The following is a 14512-nucleotide window of genomic DNA, read 5'->3' as shown; positions in this document are numbered from 1 at the left end:
CATGAAATGGAAAAACGTGTACACACATGTTCATGGTCAGTCATGGATTAAAGTGTTTGCTTTTATAAATACTATAAAGCTCAGGTCAGTCTTACAACATATACATAATTAAACACCACATGTGCCCTTACACACAGATTGTACAAGTTTACAAACCCAATTCCTTTTAATCAGGTTTTAGGATGTTTACACACCTGCACTGTTTAGTTCTGAATCAGGTTCGTTTACCTTTGGTGCGATTTGTTTGGGTAGGTGTGAACACAGTGATCGCTAAAAAAAACGCTCCAAGAGCCTTAGGAAGAGGTGATCACAGAGCAGTCCCAAACAAACTCTGGAGAGGTGAGTTTGTGGTCAATCTTGGTCTGACCAGACTACCAAGCGTACTACCAAGGGACAGTGGTAGCCTGGTGAATACAGCTTTGGGCTATCAACCGAAAGGTTAAGAGTTCGAATCCCAGCTCTGCCATTCGGCCACTGTTTGGCCCTTGAGCAGGGCCCTTAACCCTCTCTGCTACAGAGGCGCTTACAAACAAGCAGGGATTCACAAATAATGATTTTTGTTGTACTGTACACTTGTATATGTGTATATGACAAATAAAGGCATTCTATTCTACTCTACTCCATAAGTTTGAGCTAAACGTCTCAAAGCAGTGCAGCATTTTCTAGATGTCCCCTCAAAGTGAATTCAGCATTATGTTAATGCAATTTCTCCAATTTTCTCCCAATTTAGCGTAGCCAGTTTGTCTTACGCTACTGGGGGATCCCTGATTGCAGTTCGAGGTGGGTATATTGCTGCTTACGCCACCTCCGACTCGCGTGCAGCCCTTAACGGAACCCTTTTCCACCCATGCATTCTGCACAGGTGCCTCTCTATCTGTCAATCAGGGTCCTTACACATCGTTTGAAGACCCCACCCACATAGTCTGGTCATCCCACCCTGCAGGCTCTTCCAATTATGCCCGCTAGATGGCGCCCAGCCGAACTGATGAGTTCAGAATCTCGGCGCTGATGTGCTAGCGGAATGTCCCGCTGCACCACCTGGGCGCCCCTAATTTAGCAATATGTCGATGTAGTTTAGCCTGTTTAGTCTATTTATTTCTCACATCTATATGTATTCATTTATTTAACACTATGTTTAACACACATCTGTGTCATTTATGGCATGATCGGTGTTATGTTTAATTCTGTTTATTATTTCTTGTCCAAATTATATTTTCAAAGCTGCAAGGACGTGTTCTTGTATTATTCTCACAGCAATGAACATAAACCATCTCTGCCATTGCTTCATGTTTAGTTGCACATAAATTTGCTCTAACAATAGAATAGAATACCATTATTTGTCAGATATGCATATACAGGTATACAGTACAATGACATTCTTTCTTTGTATGTCCCAGCATGTTTGGAAGCTGGGGTCAGAGCGCAGGGTCAGTCATTGTACGGCGCCCCTGGAGCTGAGATTGTTAAGGGCCTTGCTCAAGGGCCCAACAGTGGCTGCATGACAGAGCTGGGATTCAAACTCTCAACCTTACAATTGATAACCCAAAGCTCTACCCACTAGGCTACCCCTGTCTCCTAATCAAAACACATGATTTTTATCTGTATTTACTTCTGACCAATAAGTGGAGTGGACACTCTGACTTGGTTTGTTCAGAGACGTAGAGAGAGAGAGTTGATCTCGCCGCTACGCGGTCACGTGGTTCATGTAACCCTCCAATAGTTCCAAACAAACCCGGCGCTGTCATGTTCTCATATGGGACAGGCAGCAGTGAATGAAATATTAAACGCTAAATAATAAAAAATTGTAAAATTTCTGGGTATTTTCAACTGCCTTTACATTTACTGCATCTGCTTTAATGTCAGTCTGGTATATAAAGTGGAAGATTGATGTTTATAATGACTTGTTAATAGGTCGTTCTTGTTAACACACAGTACATTATATAAGCATACATTACATAATGTGATATCATTAAGTAGTAGAGACGATATACAGTACAGAGATTAAAGAGTTTTTTTATGTTTTGTTTTTTACATAAACTAATCTCCCTTCACTTTCCCGAGGATTCATAATAATAATCATTTTGGTTAAACACTAAGCCATGTGGCTGGATTCATAAGGTTTACCTGCACTGAATGAACAGATTGATAAACACACTAACGTACCTTTAACATTATATTTCAGGTACATGAAATAGCTTCATTCATGTCTTATTTCATGAGTGACTAATCATTGATTCCTACATGTAATACATTAATGAATTCATTATAAATATGCACAAGTTCATTTTGTCTAATGTAAGTGGTGGACAAGGTACACAAACCATGAAGTTGAGTTAAAGTAGAGATATCCAGGGTAAAATATTACTCCAGTAAAAGTAGTAGTAAAAGTAAAATACTCTTTACCTCCACTAAAGTACTGAAATAAATTTACCTTCAAATGTACTTAAGTATTAAAGTAAAAGTAGCATGATTTATTATGGCTCTAATGTTTTATGATCATTTCTGTAACAAGACTTGATTAATCAACTCATTTTAGGTGAAAAGACTCTAGTGTCATTAATTTAGCTTAACTGACTAAGCTACATTCGGTTATACCTATTAATTAAGATAAACATGTAACATTTAGTGCTGAGCAAATGCTAAACAATAACAGGATTAAGTATATTAATGACATCAAATTCATTATTTTTTTTAAACAAAGCAACATACAGCTGAAAATGCTTGATAAGTAGTGGAAATTAATGGGGCTCTATGGGATGTTTGGAACTATACAGAGCTCCACAACCCGGAAGCTGCACAGAAAAATGTCCCGCCTCCGTTACAACAGTTCCCTATGGGAGTGTCGCCACTCTGTTCTCTCTACCGCTCTGGGTTTGTTGTGATTTACTTTAATGCATTTTTATGTGTGCAAAGAAATTGAACCAAAGGGAAAAACTTATCAACCGATTCAGGCCAGTGTTGGTGTAAGATGCCCTTAAACAAGCTGGTGTATTTTTACTGTGTACTTAAATAAAGTGTATTTAAAACTCATCCATTTCTCAGTTAAGAAACGATCTAGTGTTGGTTTAAATTGCCGCCCCTTCTGTTTATAATGTGCAAACGTTTTCCCCAGCATTTTTTCTTCCATCTCACTTGAAACCAATGAAACCACAATTCTTTGATCAGCCTGGTATAAAAGTGACCAAATGCACCTCGTAACATTCATCTGGCAGCTGGACTTGACCAAATGGATGAGCTCCGTCCTTTTTTCCCCACTCTTCAGACAGTGCGTAAAAACCATGCCGGTGGAGAGGCATGCGACAGCGTGTTGCTTTTTGCGCAGGCTAGTAAATGTAAATGGACGATGGATTTGGTCTCGCAGCACGCAAGCTTTTTTCCTTTTATAGCTGTCTGAGAATGTCTAGTGCCACATCGCCCACACCTCTAATCGCGAGAGGAGACGCTGTCATGTTCCACCCCACTGCGACCAGAGTGCAGCATGAAGAAAAACAGCACACTGAGGCCTTTTAAGGCAACCAATTGTATCTATAGTACATAACAACTCTGAACTGTACATTCTACACACAGTCCTTCATACATTTATTTTGGGTTTTTAAAGATTGTACAGATTCAATGGGTCAAAGTAAACATAACAAACCTTACGGTAATCGGTCTTTTAACCACTTTCTGCAATGCACTGGTTTTACTGGCAGCAAAACAGACAGTGCATAATACACCAATCAGACATAACATTATGACTATGACCTTCCTAACTTACTGGTCTGCGGCTATGCAGCCTCATACGCGACAAACTGTGATGCACTGTGTATTCTGACACCTTTCTATCAGAACCAGCATTAACTTCTTCAGCAATTTAAGCTACAGTAGCTCAGCTGTTGGATCAGACCATACGGGCCAGCCGTCGCTCCCCACATGCATCAATGAACCTTAGCCGCCCATGAGCCTGTTGCCGGTTTACCCCTGTTCCTTTTTGGACCACTTTTGATTAGGGATGTCCCGGGCCGATCAAGGCATTTTTTAACTGATCGGTATCGGCTGTACTAAGGCCAATCCTAAGCCCGATCCTTTGTTTTACGTCAGCATGTCCGCTGTGTGGAAATACTTTAAATTGGAAAGTGAAACAAGTCCAATAGTGAAGTGTAATGTCTGCGATGCGTTTCACGAGGCGGTAGGAGCAGAGCTGCGTTCATTACTGTAGAATTTTACTATTTATATGGTGTGTGAGTCAAGGATCACTCCGGTTTACAAAACAATAACTTTTAATCCCAGTATGAAAACTTCAGGACCATAACACACAGCTTTTACGAGTTTAGGTGTTACAAGACTGAATGACATCTCAGTATCAAGCACTCTGATTGGCTTAGTTATGTAACCGAGCGTCGTAGTGATGCACTTGCTTAATAAAGAAATAAATACACGGTATATTCACAACTTGTCGGGAGCATAACACTTTATTAACTTCTTCTGTTACGGTACCGAATAGCGGACAGCTAGAGTCATCGCGTCAGTCAAGCACGCTATTCCATGCACTATGGAAGCCCCAAAGGGTCAAATCACACTCACTTCGCGTAGAAACGTCCATCAAACTATTGTCACAATACAACCACAGAAAAGTCTGTTACAGTTACAACACGCATACAAGTACGGTGGCTCATAAGAAACAAACCAGATATCATTTAACCAAACGATCTACAATCACTACCAATTTGATACGGCACCTAAAAAATAAACACTCAGCCGAATACAGCGAGTTTATTATTATATGATGAGAAGAGGAACCGGCTGTCCGCTAACACGGCAGAGATGCTGATTTTCCTCAAAAAGAACCTTCACTTCATTTTGAGTGTGCTATTTATTATTTTGTAAAAATAAAAGAACATTAAGCAATAGCTTGGATGCAGGACATTGTTTTCCTACAGCACTGCAGAGCTATTCAGTTCTTAAACATATACATTGGATTAATTTGAATAACTGTAATGTACTTGAAGTGTGCACTGTGTGAACAGTATTATCTAGTTCTTATCTAGACAATATCTAGAAAATACAAGTAACGGTTTGAGACTCGGTATCGGATCGGGATCAGAATTAATGATCGGGAACAAAAAAAAAGTGATTGGGACATCCCTACTTTTGATAGATGCTGACCACTGCAGACCGGGAACTCTCCACAAGAGCTGCAGTTTTGGAGATGCTCTGACCCAGTCGTCTAGCCATCACAATTTGGCCCTTGTCAAACTCGCTCAAATCGTTACCCTTGCACATTTTTCTTGATACTAACACATCAGCTTATATCCCACCCACTAACAGGTTATGAAGAGATAATCAGTGTTTTCACTTCACCTATCAGTGGTCATAATGTTATGCCTCATCGGTGTATAACAAGCCTCATATTTGACAGTGTTAATGGGTTTGAATGATTCAGCTTTGTTCTGGCACAGCAGCATCTAGGCCAATGGCACAGTAAATCGCAATAACAGACCTGATTTTGGTGGTTTGTGCATTACATTCAGACGAATTTCCCATTAGCATAAGGTGACAATTTGGGTTAGTAGTCACATGTACTTTGTACTTAATCGTTTGTACAGATTATTTGGAACTTAAAGTTCTATAGTAATAGCTTTTAATGAGATCTGTCTAGACTCTCCTAGACTTCATCAATTTTAAATCAAACTAGCCGTTCAGACCAAATTTCAAGTGGTGTTTAGGTCACGTGACAAGCTGCGCTTCTTGACATCTTCAGATTAGCAGCAATGACAACTTTTTTGCAAAAAAAAAAAAAATCTCGATTATTTTAATATTACCGATTGTCGATTACGATTTCGATTTTTTTTTTTGTTCTTGTATAATGCTATTGAAAAAAGACTCAAATTTCTTTTTTTTTTTTGCATTTTAATTTAAAAGACTGCAGAAGTAAAAAATAGTAACAGCACCACCTTTAATTATCATTTCAAGAGACTCAAACTTTATAACAATAACAATATAACAATAATTAAAACAAAATAGAAATCTTAATGAGCTATATCCTTTATAAGAATAGCTCACAAACAACCCTTACTTTAAATATTGTGCAGCATAACCAACCTCCTTACATTAGGAAAAGTGCAAAACTACAAAAAGTTCTTTACAGGTTTCTTGCAAGGAACACAAGCCTGTGAAGTGAAGTGAGTCTGTATCAGTATCTAGGCTGGGGGGGGCATCAAGTAATCACTCTGCTCAGCTTTGATTTTGTCCTCTTGTGACTCTGGGGGGTGGATGGAGGGGGCAAGTTCTGCTTCTAACAATATAGACTACAATTCCCATGCTCCCACGGACTGTCACGTGACTAGCAGATGTCCCCGGTCAGTCAATCCTGATCGCGCTCATCGGCTCCGGAGTTTTGATTCAGTTCGGCTGTGTTTGATTCAGTGACTCTTATTTGAACTCTGTTTGTGTGTCTCGTTTTGCCGATCGTGTTTGCGCTCCTTATTACTGAATCTAACCGTTACCGTGTATAATCCTTGTTTTCTTCCGTTTACTGTTTCAGTTTTCGCTGGTTTTGGACTCTACCTGGTTTTGTACACTGTTTTTACCCTTTTGATATTAAACTTTCCTTGATATATATTCCGCGAGTGTCTGGTCAGTTTCTGCCTCGTGACATGTTAGTATTTTAATTAAAATATAAAGTATGTAAACAATCGCGATTGTCACATTTCTAACATCGGGTGAAAACATTCATGCGAATTAACCGAATTAATCGTGAAAATCGCCCAGCCCTACATCAGCCTTAAATGGGCATCTTCGATCATGCAATTCTGTGTTGTACAATAACCCAGAGCACATCACGTTTCTCTCAACAGTTCTCTCAACAGTTGCCAAGCCAGCTGCCCTCATCAAAAGTCCCCAAAACCACACGTTTCCACCAGTTACTCATGCTTTTCTGGAACCAAACGCTTCGGTTAATTGCAGTGACAGCAGCAACATGGCATATGCCACTTTTTCATCCACAAATCTCTGCGCCAGATGGGTTTGAAACCATAACCAGACAAGGTCTTTGTGTAAGACACAATTCAGTGCATAACAGCCACATTAGTCGGAGGGTGGCACGGTGGCTCTGTGGGTAGCACTGGTTGGGTAGCTCTGTGGGGAACTCCGGTTTCCTCCCACAATCCAAAGACATGCAAGTGAGGTGAATTGGAGAGACAAAATTGTCCATGACTGTGTTTGACGTTTAAAAGACTTGAACTGGTGCCCAGGTGGCGCAGCGAGATATTCCACTAGCACACCAGCGCCGAGATTCTGAACTCCTCGGTTCGAAACTCGGCGTTGCCACCGGTCGACTGGGCGCCATCTGGCGGGCATAATTGGCAGTGCCTGCAGCAGAAACTACTTGGCCACCGTATCTGCAGGCTGGGGACCGGACAATGTGTGGGTGGGATCTTTATACGCTGTGTAAGGACCCTGATTGGCGGAACAGTCGCCTGTGCAGAATGCAGGGGCGAGAAGAGGAGGGCTGTACACGTGTCGGAAGAGGCGTGTACAGCGACGTGCTCTCCTCGGATGCACTCGGGTATCCCTCAGCAGCGGAAGACAAATTGAGTACGCTAAATCGGGAGGAAAATGGGGAGAAAAGCATAAAAAAGAAATCTTTAAAAAAAAAAATAAGTCTGTCCTCTCATGAATGTAACCAAAATTTAGTTAAAGCTAAGTCTTTCACCCTTCCACACTACTCAGCGTAGGCATGCTTGCGGTGTTATAATAGCAAGCTGGCTGCAGGAGCAAAACGTGACTGCAGTGCAGACAAATCAGATTTAATTACGTATAATTTGCAGATTAGAGAAGAAAAAAATAATGGTACGCTAGGCCACCACAGCTGAGAACTGGGCTTGAATCACAGCTGTACACCCGAATAGCCGAGCGTCTACACAGGGCAGTCGTAGCCAAGTGGTTAAGGTACTGCACTAGTAATGGAAAGGTCGCTGGTTCAAGCCCCAACACTGCCAGGTTGCCACTGTTGGGCCCTTGAGCAAGGCACTTAACCCTTGATTGCTTAGACAATATACTGTCACAGCACTGTAAGTCGCTTTGGATAAAAGCGTCTGCTAAATGCTGAAAATGTAAATGTACAGAGACACGATTGGCTATGTTGAAGGGGTTATTATCTTCAAAGAATAAGAGCATATTAACTTAAAATAATATAAAATAGTGATTAAATAATATGCTTTTCACAGAATACAAAAATATTACATCCAAATTAGATGATTTAAAATCCTTTACCTGATGTTATCTACAGCTTTGGCTTCCATCAGCAGGTAATTGCTTCCACATGCTTCTTTTTCATGACAAACCAGAGTCACAACAAAATCAAATTAAAATAAAATGTCCTGTTAAGATGCACACTGATAATTGTGCACAGTATTATGACATTATTCACTCTCCACAAACCCTGTGTGTCAAAACCTGAGATTTAGGCCGCTCAGGTGGTGCAGCGGTAAAAACACACGCTGCAACCAGAGCTGGGATCTCGAATACATCGTATCGAATCGGCCACATGAACGACGATTGGCCTGTTGTTCAGATATGGGTGGGGCTAAGTCCGATGGGGTCTCTCTCATGACTGGTGCAATTACGACCTCTGCTGGCTGATTGATGGCGCCTGCACAGAGATGGGAAAAGAGTGCTGTACGGTTGTGTCCTCTCCGTACACAACGCTGAGCTGCATAAATAAGATGCATACGGAATGCTGCCCACGTGTCGGAGGGGGCGTGGGTTAGCTTCGTTCTCCTCAATCAGAGCGGGGATCGGCATTAGTGGAGAGGATGTCTCTTGTAGATGGCTGCTGAAATGCTAGCAGATTTGTGTCCAAATATAAATGGAAAGATTTATTACACTTCGTCTTGTGCACCTACTGTGGACGCCAGTTTCCCTTGAAGGCACAAGAACATTCACAAAACTCATTCAATCACTCAACTAATTTATTCTTGGTGGATGTAAGGCCTATGGAAGGAAGACTGGAGACAGTCTGCTAGCAGTCTATCCCAGGGCCATTAATCACTCAATTACCCACTCCACTTTGGGCAATTCCGAAGAGGCAATCCACAAACTGGCTCTTTAAAAGTAGGAGGAAACCACAGTTGTAAAAGAATTCACTCGGCCACAGTCACTCGGGAAAACAAGTTCTGGAGATCAGAAGCGAATCCAAATTTTCAGAGCTGTGCAGCATTACCTGCTACTCAACTATTCAGCCAACATTAACAAAATTAAAAATACAATTTCAGACACTGACAGGACTACGTAATAAAAATGAGCTTTGATATAGAAAGTCTGAAGTCTCAGATCTAAGGTCCAGACTTTACTGGCTAACCACAATTTCTGTTTCATCTGGCTAAGTGAATCAAAAAAATGAACACAAAAAAAACCACACTGTGTACAATCCATCCTGCCCAGAACAGTCTGTTCTTCAACACAAAAACTAACAACACCTTATTAAATGAAGCATAGAAAATATTTTATTTTTTAAGTGGTTGGAACATGGCAACAGGTCAGTGCATCAGACTGGAAACCATACAGAAATGTATTGGCAGAGCAAAAACTGCACCAGTGCTTCTTACTCACATCTAAGCAGGAAATTAGTGTAATAGGGATGTAACGATGCGTCACAAGACAGTTAAAAATCAGTGCACATGTGCCACGATTCGAATTGGTTATTCATTTAAGATGAATCGATATTCACTTTAAACAGCAGAGGGCACTGGCGCTATTCACCTCGCCTGGTTGACGGCACTTCACAAAGTTGCCAGGTAGGGGATTTTCCAGCCAAATGTACAGTTAAGGTCAAAATTATTAGCCCCCCTTATGAAATCAAATAAAACCCTTATTCTTCCAATGACATGGGACATAACCTTAAGTGTTTATAGTTTGTGTGCGTCCACAAGAACAAAGACAACATCTGCATAAGGTCAAATGAACATTTTTATTGGTTTGCTGAACTGAAACAAGAAAAAAAGAAAAAAATGCAATGGTCAAAATTATTAGCCCTCTGACAACTAATAGTCAACAGTGTAGCCTTTCTGATCCAAAACTGACAACAACCTCCTCTGGTAGTTTCTAACTAAGTTGGCACATGTCTCCTGAGGGATTTTAGCCCATTCTTCCTTGGCAAATTGTTCAAGATCATGCAAATTGCTTGGTCTCCGAGCATGGACCCGAACCTTGAGCTCCCTCCACAGATTCTCGATAGGATTGAGATCAGGGCTCTGAGAGGGCCACTCCAGAACCTTGATTTTGGTGTCTTTCAAAAAGTTTTTTACTAACTTTGATGTATGCTTCGGGTCATTGTCTTGTTGGAAGACCCAGCGATGACCTAACCCTAGACTGGCAGCACATGTCTTGATGTTATTCTTCAAAATATCCACATAATCCTCTTTTTTCATGGTCCCATGCACCCGAACAAGGTTTCCTGTCCCTGAAGCAGCAAAACAGCCTCACAGCATTATGCTTCCACCAGCATGCTTCACTGTGGGGACAGTATTTTTAGGGTTGAAGGCCTCGCCCTTCCTACGCCAAACAAAAGCAGCATCCATATGCCCAAACAGCTCAAGTTTGGTTTCATCAGACTTTCAAAACTCACCCTTATGTTTCAGATTGTCTCTGGCAAAGGTTAGTCGGGCTTTGATGTGCCGCTGTGAGAGCAACAGGGTTTTTCTTGGACGATGACCACGAAGTCCACCACGATGAAGAGCGCTCACAACAGTCTTGCGTGAAACATCAAGTCCAGAGGAAGCCAGCTCAGCAACAATCATCTTTGCAGAGGTCCAGGGATTCTTGTTGACATCTCTGATTATTTTTCGCTGCAAAGTTTTGGAAAACTTGCGTTTTCGACCACGGCCAGGTTTATTTTTAACAGACTTTGTTTCTTTGTGCTTTGCGATGATGCAATGCACAGCTGTTCTAGAAACCATGAAACGCTTGGAAATGGCAGTATATCCTTCCTCCTGAAGATGAAGGTCCACTATCTTCTGTCTGAGGTCCAGACTGATTTCTTTGCTTTTTGGCATGATGATATTGCTTCTTACAAAGATTATTGAGCAACCCTAGAGTATCCCTTTCATTCAAGCAGTCAAATGATACTAACTCTGCTTCTTGGAGTCACTTAAATAAGATTCAGTGCTAATTGATTGCTCAGGTGAGTTTTCAAACCTAATTGACTGCTCAGATGTGGTTTCAAACCCAGTTCATTTGTTCTGAAAGCACAAAATCACATGGGGGCTAATAATTTTGACCATCTCAGTTTTTCACCAGATTTTTCATAAAGAAATCTTGAATATTTATTTTACATTTTAAAGTGTACCAAAATGGGGCCACATCATTGATGAATGATTTACTATATGGAATTTTATGAATATTGCAAACATTGGGCAGTATTTTAGGGAAATATTTAAAAGTTCCTAGGGGGCTAATAATTTTGACCTTAACTGTATTTACGTAAGGATACTTTCTTTATTTGTATTATTCATTTATTTATATAATGTTGGATTTGTTTTAAAATTTAATTTCAGTTTTTTTTACACAATAAGCATTATTTGGCATAGTTTGTACCTACCTCAGAAATAAAAGCGCATTTATTATTTATAACTTTCTCATAATTTGTCTTTAATTTCATTTTGTTTAAAAACATCGGGAAAAAAATCATATGGTGAACCCAGTATCGTGAATCGTATCGCAACGCATCGCGGGTAGAGTGTATCGTTACATGCCTATAATGTACTGACCCAGTACAGCTTGAGTTCCAACTTGATTCCAATTCCAAGCCAACAGTGCAACCTTGAGCTAGGAGTGTCTAAGAGAGTGGACAGTGAGTAGACACTGTATTTAAAAACTCCAGCAGTGCTGCTGTGTCTTATCCACTCATACCAGCACAACACACACTAACACACCACCACCATGTCATTGTCACTGCAGTACTGAGAATGATCCACCACCCAAATAAGACCTACTCTGTAGTGGTCCTGGGAGAGTCCTGAGCATTGAAGAACAGCATGAAAGGGGGTTAACAAAGCATGCAGAGAAACAGATGGACTACAGTCAGTAATTGTAGCACTACAAAGTGCTTCTATATGGTAGGTAGAGCTGATAAAATGGACAGTGAGTGTAGAAACAAGGAGGTGGTTTTAAGGTTATGGCTAATCGATGTAAGTTCTGCCTGCCCACAGAGCAACAGAATAGATATTCAAGTAGCTGAACTGGCTCTGGTAAACTGTCCTTAGATTTAAATGAGTAAAAATATGATGCCCTGAGATATAGTGGAATTTTGACCAAATTAATATCAAAATATTAAAAGGTAAATGGTGCCAATGTGATAAAAAAAAACAAATCAGCCTGCCCCAGGTTACAAACTTGAGTATTAGCACAAGCTTGGGACACAGACACAGCTGGGATCCAGATGTACTGAATCAGCCCCACATGTAAAAAGTGAGGCATAGTAGGAGAGACAAGTGTTGGTTTTCAGAAAACAGAAACACCGGGTAAAAAAAAGTACACTCAAACCACGGCACCTCCACATGCCGGTGCTCTGGGCCAGATTTGTCGTGCCTAAGATCACTTCAGTCAAACTGGCGAAACACACACGGGACCTGAGAAGCAACGTTCAAGTCCACTTCCATGGCAACGCAAACAAAACAGAGCATTCCACGGGCTGAAAGAAGTCAGCTCTGAAAGCACCAAGTTCAATGAAGGCATACCAGTCATCACCCTCAGAGGCGCTGAGGTCAACCAAGCACCTGATCGAGCACCATGTGGTACGGTGATGAATCAAACCCACTGAACACTAATGTTACTGATTAAAAGAATGTCCAATGGATGCTGAAACCGGAATCATGTGTAGGTTTGCAAGTCATAATTATACAGTAGAACCACCTATACACAAACAAGCAAGAATTTAAAGAAACCAGCGTGGAGTTGGACCACCAAAAAGAACTAAAGCACCTTGGAAAAGATTCTGGTATGAGTAATTAAAGTGGATAAATGGAACACGATTCTTCAACAAGGTTTCCTCCGCGAGATGGTCCGATTATGGCACTGTGGAGCACAAAAATGACCTTCCTGAGGTGTTGCACTGGGTTCAGATCTGTTGACTGACAATATTTCAGATTCCTGCCCTGTTGATGGGGACACTTTGGGGTCATTTTGGAAGAGACCATTCCTTTAAAATGTTCAATTTTTCAGATCATTCAGAAGAGATGAACTGTTTTGCAGTGACCCTTCCCTCTACGGGGACAAGTGAACCATGTAGGGAAACAAGTAATTACTGGTACCACAAGATTCATCAGTTCAAGTTTTTAATGTCAGACACAGTCATGGACAATTTAGTACCTCCAATTTACCACAGTTGCATGTCGTTGGACTGTAGGAGGAAACTGGAGCTACCAAAAGAAACCCACGCAGACACAGGAAGAACGTGCAAACTCCACACAAAAAGGACCCAGACCTCTCCACCTGGGAATCGAACCCAGGACCTTTATGCTGTGAGGCGACAATGCTACCCACTTAGCCACCATTCCACCAAGCTGTTAATACTGTCAGTCAATATTGCCAGTATCATGTTTGTTCGTTTGGTCCTTAATGCAGACATCCCAAGTTGCAAAAACTCATTTCAGGGAGGTACCCCTGAACCCGGACCCCAATGTTTCTTACATAGTGCACTAGATAGTGTATTACATAATTAATTATGTTCCCTACATAGTGCACTAGACAGTAAATTAGACAATTGATTTATGTTCCATATACAGTGCACTAGATTGTGTATCAGATCATGGGTTCATGTTCCCTACATAGTGCACTAGATAGTGTATTAGATAACGCATTCATGTTCCCTACATAGTGCACTAGATAGTATTTTAGATATGAATTTATGTTTCCTACGTAGTGCACTAGATAGTGAATTAGACAATTGGTTTATGTTCCCTACACAGTGCACTAGATTGTATATCAGATCACGGATTCATGTTCCCTACATAGTGCACTAGATAGTGTATTAGATAACGCATTCATGTTCACTACATAGTGCACTAGAAACTATAAGTAGATGATGATTTGTGTTCCTTATATAGTGCACTAGATAGTGTACTACATAATTAATTATGTTCCCTACACAGTGCACTAAATTGTATATCAGATAACGGATTTATGTCCCCTACATAGGGCACTAGATAGTGTATTAGACAATTGATTTATGTTCCCTACACAGTGCGCTAGATTGTATATCAGATAACGGATTTAATACGTGATCGAGGAATTGTCTGTCTGTCAGCCAACAAACAACATAGGTGGGTAATGCTTCATGTACATGTAAATGAATCGAAGGTGAAATCTACAAGTTTGTTTTTGTTTGTTTGTTTATTAGGATTTTAACGTCATGTTTTACACTTTGGTTACATCCATGGCAGAAACGGTAGTTACTAGTTACAGAAGATTCATCAGTTCAAGTTTTAAATGTCAAACACAGTCATGGACAATTTAGTATCTCCAATTCACCTCA

The 14512-nt window shown here is 40.7% G+C and overlaps 1 protein-coding gene across 2 annotated transcripts in view; it reads right to left on the bottom strand.

Moving 5' to 3' along the window:
* pdlim5b (PDZ and LIM domain 5b) overlaps nt 1–14512 on the bottom strand; it is a 175659-nt gene that overhangs the window by 113417 nt on the left and 47730 nt on the right. The gene's annotated exons all lie outside the window — the stretch shown is intronic.

The sequence above is a fragment of the Trichomycterus rosablanca genome, chromosome 18 (assembly GCF_030014385.1).
Source record: "Trichomycterus rosablanca isolate fTriRos1 chromosome 18, fTriRos1.hap1, whole genome shotgun sequence".
Classification (NCBI taxonomy): domain Eukaryota; kingdom Metazoa; phylum Chordata; class Actinopteri; order Siluriformes; family Trichomycteridae; genus Trichomycterus; species Trichomycterus rosablanca.
This window is presented reverse-complemented; position numbering and strand designations above follow the sequence as displayed.